The sequence below is a fragment of the Apium graveolens genome, chromosome 6 (genome assembly GCF_009905375.1).
Source record: "Apium graveolens cultivar Ventura chromosome 6, ASM990537v1, whole genome shotgun sequence".
NCBI classification, from domain to species: domain Eukaryota; kingdom Viridiplantae; phylum Streptophyta; class Magnoliopsida; order Apiales; family Apiaceae; genus Apium; species Apium graveolens.
In genome coordinates this window covers 196,946,757-196,952,194 of record NC_133652.1, presented here as the reverse complement: position 1 = coordinate 196,952,194, position 5,438 = coordinate 196,946,757, and the positions used below count along the sequence as shown (strand labels likewise).

Genomic DNA, 5,438 nt, shown 5'->3' with positions numbered 1-5,438 from the left:
TATTTAACATTTAGTTACATGGGGGATTATTCAGCGTGAAAGATGTCGTGGTGGGAATCAATTTTGACCATCTGTTATTTTGAAGAGGTTGCTTTAGGTTGGTGGAGTTGAGTCAAAGTTGAGATGGTGGCCCCTCTAGAAGGAGGTTGAGACCGTTTTTCATAAGAAGGGCGCAATTGAGTCAAAATTGAGGTGGTGCCCCATCTGGAAGGCGGTTGAAACTGTCTTTCATATGAAGGGTATAGTTGAAGTTGGATATGAAGTTAAGGTTCATGACTGTACTCGTTGGTGAAAATTTGTGTGCCTTTTGAAATTTTAAAGTACATAATATGGTTTTTTGAAAGAGATTTTAAAAAAGGAGGGTTTTTAGGGAGTTGGGCGCCGAAAAATTAGGGACTGTGCATTGATGGTTATCAATGACATGTCATCAATGCACAGGCTGGAGACGTAGGGAGGTTATGGTAAAAAATAGGGGCTTGGGCGCGTGGGAAGCCACGCTGTCGTTGGTGGGTTTCTTGGCAGCCAACGACAAGATGTTATATGTCCATGGTGGTTTATTTATTTATGTTATATATACATAAAAAATATAGAGAGAGGGAGAGAAAAATAAATGAGAAGAGTAAAGATCATCAATGAGATCAGAGTGTTCGTTAGTGGTCTAATCAGGATACGGTGGTTGTGGTTGTTTACTCTTCTTTAAGGTTAGCCTTTCACCCATCTTTCTTCTTGATCTTGCTGCTTTATCTTCTAGTTCATGGAAATGTATTTTTTTGATTCTTTACATTGTGTATTGTGGTAGGATCTTTGCAAAAAGCACTTTATTTTTCATGGTAAAATCGCAGGCCCTGATAATGTTATGTATATTTCTTGTTTTTGGTCTTCTTTGTAGTTTTTGGGTTGTTTTTCGGGATTGCACATATTTTTAGGTTTGCGTGATGAACATCAAGGTTGATGTTCATCTTTTCGTGTGTGTATATGTATGTATAGACTTGTAGAGTGTATTTTGCTTTATTAATTCTGAGCAAATATTTTTGTTCATCTAGGTTATTTTTGAGTGTGGAGCGCGGTGAGATAGTAAGGCCAGTGGAATTATATTACCCCAACACGGCGGCTGCTGCCTCCCGTGAGTACGCTAGGATTCAGAGTGGGGTGAGCTGCTTTTATAAGGTTCGGAAGATGGTGAGAGCCGGGTTATAGCGGGTAATATTAGTGAGTGTGGTGTTCGAGATTTAGAGGATACTACTTTCAAGAGACTGAATCCACCAGATATCGGGGTTGGCGGCGAGAGGGCTGGTCCATCGAGATTTTCTAGGTGGGGGTGCCGGCCGTGGTCACAGTTGTTGAGGGAAGTTGTGATAATTATGGCGCGCCTGTGCCGACTACTGTGCCAATAAATAGGATTGTGGAGGTTGTGGACGGGGGAGAGATGGGGGGTAGCTCAATTTTGGGCTTGAATGTTAGGAGAAAGCCGGTTTATGCCGGTCGTGATCAGTCGTTTCATCGGGATGCTCACGGGTGGTTTATTGGGAGGCTCAGCTATCCGGTCCTGCGAACTTCATGCCAATATGAGACCGGTACTTCTGGTCATATGAGAAGGAATTGACGGAAGACGGTGTTCTTTCTCTTCAGTTTGATTAAAAGTTATTGGATGATACTTTTGGATGCATGGAGTATGCTAATTTTCGGAGTCGGTACAGTTGGGAGCATGAGGAGTTTGTGAGGTGGGGTTTTGACAGCCCCGATCGGTATGAGTAGTGGTATGCTGATGAGGATGAGAGGCCTTATTATCAGCCTGAGGGTGGCTGTCTAGCGGTTCCAGTTAATTTTTTCCAGGTTGGGTTCCGGCTCGGATTACATCGCTTCTTCTCTCATTTGTTCGTAAATGTTTTCAAGTATGACTTTGGGTAATTCACCACTAATAGTATGAGAAGCGGAACGTCCAGTGCCAAAAGTCACTGAATAGATAAATCGCCAATGGGGTAAATGGCTGATACTACTGAAAGGATTCCTCTTTGGATCTTATTTCATTGCTCGGTATGGCGAGATGGGCTTCGAGTCGACTACTCAGTTGTTCTTCACACTTTTCCGGGTTCAGGTCATGAGTTTGCCCCTATTTATGACCTTCATCGGAGGAGTAACAAGAGGCTCGTAAAGAAGTTGTATCGTATGCCTCGTCGAATAAGATGTGGCATTTGGAGTACATCTTCGTTTGTGGGGGGGGGGATTTGGCTTGGTTACCGAGATGGAATGTGAAGATTAATGTCTCGTTAGAGCCGTTTACTATTTCTGAGGACGAGCTGTGGAAAATCCATTGATTTACCCATTACGAGCCGGATGGCGAATGGATTTTAGATTTGATCCATGATAGGTTCTTTTTGCTGATATATAATGGTAATGTAGTTCGTGCATACGTAGTTCACCATGCCGTATATTTATATTCGTGTTCTATATATTGTTGTCTTAACTGTCTCTGTTTCATAGTCCTTATGTTGATTGTTTGCAGTATTTTCACTCAGGTGTTTGACACAAAGTCATGTTTTCATTGCAGTTCTTCATCGCACTATTACTTATCCAGATATATTGAACAAACGGGCCATGCTCAAGGTCTTTAAGGAGAAGTCTGAGAACGACCCAAAGATGGTGTGACAAAGAGGAAATTGGCCGAATCTGCTAGTGGGGAGATGGGTACTGGGTCACATGCAAGTGACGCGACGACCGGGAATCCCATCAAGATACAGTGAACTCTAGAGCCTTACTCGTAACAGATTTTGGACCGCGCTAGGTCAGTTGTTGTTCAGGAGGTCGAGGAGATTCCTATCTTGGAATAGGGGAACAGCCCCCAAAGCGGGATGTCGGGAAGTCAAAGGTTCGGGTTATTGAGGAAGGGGAAAAGTGAGAAGTTGATGAAGTGATTCGACCGAGTGTGAAGTCTATGGCTGCGGGATATAGGGAACCAATTAAGAAGATGACTGAGCCCAAGGGTGATCTTGGGTGATTGACGCTTGATATATGGACATTCAAGGGTTGGTCGATGTCGGGTCTCCTTATCCTCATGATACTCTAAAGGCTTTTCAAATACTGACCGATACTAAGTACCATGGCTCCTTGGGTGCAAATGAGCTCGATCAGGTACTTCTGGTCAAGCTGGGAGAGGTATGTGTCCTATTAATTTGACAATTATGACTTCGTGGGACACGGATTTTTACCTAATGCTTCTCTTTTCCTTCGTAACTAGGGGTTGTGGTGAAGACCAACTCCAACTGGCTAACTTGGCATAGTAAATAGGTGGAGGCTGAGCAAAGAAAAAGAGAAAAGGCGGAGTTCGATGATACGCTGGCCTTCTCTCAGCTGAATCTGGACTCGGGCAACCTTTGGAAGGGAAAAGCAAATGAATTTAGTATGGTCGTCGGGAGAAGGAACCTGGAGATTTTCAACCTCCAAGGTGAAGCCAGCGAAATAAAGAAGGAGAAGGAAAAGTGGGAGGCGGATGGGACCGAATTAGAGCCGCTAAGGAAGGAAAATGAGGAGCTAAAAGCGAGGGAGCCGGCGGAGGGTTATGTGGAAAGTGTAAAGAGGTTCCTAAAGACCAAGTCTTAGGCCTAGCTTGTGATCCAGAAGGCGGCTCCTTCGTATGAGATGAGCTTTAACGAATTTGGGACTTTCCTGGGTGCAGGCGACGAGTATGACCCCCCGGTTCATACTTATGAGGCATATGTATTTGCCGAACTGGAGAAGGGAGAAAATGCCGAGGATAATCTCGAGCTTAACGGGCAATCCGGTCCAAGTGCACCGGCTGAGGATGAGATCCCGCTCTCGGAGCTTGGGGTTGATGTTGAGGAGGAGGACAAAGATGGTGCTTATCTTATTTACTTTTATGTTCATTTTATGTAGCTTGTTCTAGGCTTTCTCCTATTCTATTGAGTTTCTGGTTAAGATTTCCTTGCTTTTAAGTTGAATATTTGTTTTTGTTGAGTTGCCAAAATTGTAATGTTGACATCCTTTGTGGACCATTTAAGACTGGTTGAATGTTCTTTATTATTTGTCTATTTGTGTTTTATACTCATAAAATTAGTAGGAAACAAAACACCTCTTTCATATATAAACATGGCCTTGGATTTTATAAAATAAGCCGGTCATGACAAAATTTGGTTGCATAGTTGACTTTCATATTAGGGCACAAATTATAAACATAAATCTTCGCAGTCGGAGACCATTTCAGGCATTAGAAAGTTTATTTCCTTCCAAGTCTGCAAGCCGGTAGGATCTGATTGAGCTGGAAAACTATCACGACTTGATACGACACTTCTCAGTTGGGGGATATCTTTCCTTGGTGAGGTGGATCGGAGACTTCGATCGGCTGAAGTACGAGATCGCCCTCAGTATACTGGCGGGGTTTGATACTTTTCCCAAAGTAAGCCATGGTTTTTATCTTGTAAGGTGCCATTCAGAAAACTGTATGGTCTTGACTTGTGTCCAGTAGGTCAAGGTTGGTCCTTAGTCCTTGCTCGTTCGTCAGTTCGTTGAATCTGATGAACATGAATGTGGGATCTCCGATTTTTACCTGGAACATGACCTCAGTTCTGTACCAGAGCTTAAAAGGGGTTTCCCCAGTTGTTGTTCGAGGTGTGGTCCGGTAAGACCAAAGGACTTTGGGGAGCTCTTCGGTCCATTTGCTTTTGACCTTGGTGAACCACTTTTCCATGCCACATAGGAGGCTCCTGTTGGTGACTTTGACTTGTTCGTTGGATTGGGGGTGTGCTATCACTGATCGACAATGTTTTATGTGTAAGCTTTGGAGGAATTCCATGAATAGGCTGTTGGTGAACTTGGTTCCGTTGTCGGAAATTAGTGATCGGGATTCCAAATCGCAGTATGACATTACCGTAAAAGAATCTTCGACAGTCATTTTCTGTACTGTGGGCCAGAGGTTTGGCCTCAGACCATTTGATCATTTAGTTGATAGCCACAATGACGTATTTGAGGCGCTCTGATGCGAAGGGGAATGGACCCATGATGTCTATGCCCCAGGTAGCGAACAACACTGGTAGGAGGATGGAAGCCGGCATCACGGGGGCTAGTTTAGAAATGTTGTTGTAGAATTGGCATTGTTTGCACCTTTTTGCATAGTTGATTGAATCTTTGAAGAATGTCAGCCAATAATATCCCATCCGCAACAACTTGTGAATGACGGCTTTTCTTCTCATATAATCCTCACACATGCCCTCCTAGACTTCGGCTATGGAGTAATCTACTTCTTCGGGCCCTAAACATTTTAGAAGTAGATCATGAAATCCTTTTTGGTAGAGTGTCTCATCTATAAAGTCATATCTTGAGGCCTTGACTTTAATTGTCTTTTCTTCTGTTGAGTTGGCGGGCAGGGTTTCTTGACCGAGATAAGATATAAAGGGGATATGCCAACCAGGGTTGGTGGTGATTTC

At 43.5% G+C, this 5,438-nt stretch overlaps 1 long non-coding RNA gene across 1 annotated transcript; it reads left to right on the top strand.

Moving 5' to 3' along the window:
* Positions 1–1,077: 1,077 nt before the first annotated feature.
* Positions 1,078–4,009, top strand: LOC141668348 (uncharacterized). Its single transcript, XR_012553013.1, has 3 exons — positions 1,078–2,391; positions 2,549–3,153; positions 3,236–4,009. It is a non-coding gene; the product is annotated as an uncharacterized LOC141668348 (long non-coding RNA).
* Positions 4,010–5,438: the final 1,429 nt, after the last annotated feature.